Raw genomic sequence first — 624 nt, 5'->3', positions numbered from 1 at the left:
GAAGAAGTACGGGCGGTTTGAGAAGACGTGGCTGGGAATGGAAGAGCCGCTCTAGAAACAGAACGAACGGTCAGATCACCACCGTCTCCAAACATTAAACCGTGTGCTTCTTCACATATATTTCAACTTCTTCATCTAACACAAAAGGTGTGTGAAGTTGAGTTTTGGTCATTCTGCATGCTAGCGACATGCTAGTCACTTGCTAGTTGTGCTAGCAACATGCTAGTCACTTGCTAATAATGCTAGAGACATGCTAGTCACTTGACAATCATGCAAAAGACATGTTAGTAACATATTCATCCTATAAACATGCTAATTACTCGTAAACAATGCTAAACATGCCAGCGCCATGCTAGTCACTTGCTAGTTGTGATAGCAACATGCTAGTCACTTGCTAATAATGCTAGCGACATGCTAATCACTTGATAATCATGCAAGCGACATGTTAGTAACATAATCATCCTATAAACATGCCAGTTACCTGTAAACAATGCTAAACATGCCAGCGACATGCTAGTCATTTGCTAATCGTGCTAGCGACATGCTAGTCACTTGTTAATAATGCTAGAAACATGCTAGTCACTTGACAATCATGCAAAAGACATGTTAGTAACATATTCATCC

The 624-nt window shown here is 40.5% G+C and overlaps 2 protein-coding genes across 2 annotated transcripts in view; both read right to left on the bottom strand.

Annotated features, from left to right (window-relative positions):
- LOC122353861 (G protein-coupled receptor 137Ba-like) overlaps nt 1-624 on the bottom strand; it is a 1,117,577-nt gene that overhangs the window by 396 nt on the left and 1,116,557 nt on the right. The window lies entirely within an intron of this gene.
- The window catches only part of LOC122353835 (filamin-B), a 333,941-nt gene that overhangs the window by 289,145 nt on the left and 44,172 nt on the right, over nt 1-624 (bottom strand).

Source organism: Puntigrus tetrazona, chromosome 11, assembly GCF_018831695.1.
Source record: "Puntigrus tetrazona isolate hp1 chromosome 11, ASM1883169v1, whole genome shotgun sequence".
NCBI classification, from domain to species: Eukaryota; Metazoa; Chordata; class Actinopteri; order Cypriniformes; family Cyprinidae; genus Puntigrus; species Puntigrus tetrazona.
The sequence above is the reverse complement of the archived record's forward strand: the minus strand, read 5'-3'. Positions and strand labels throughout refer to the sequence as shown.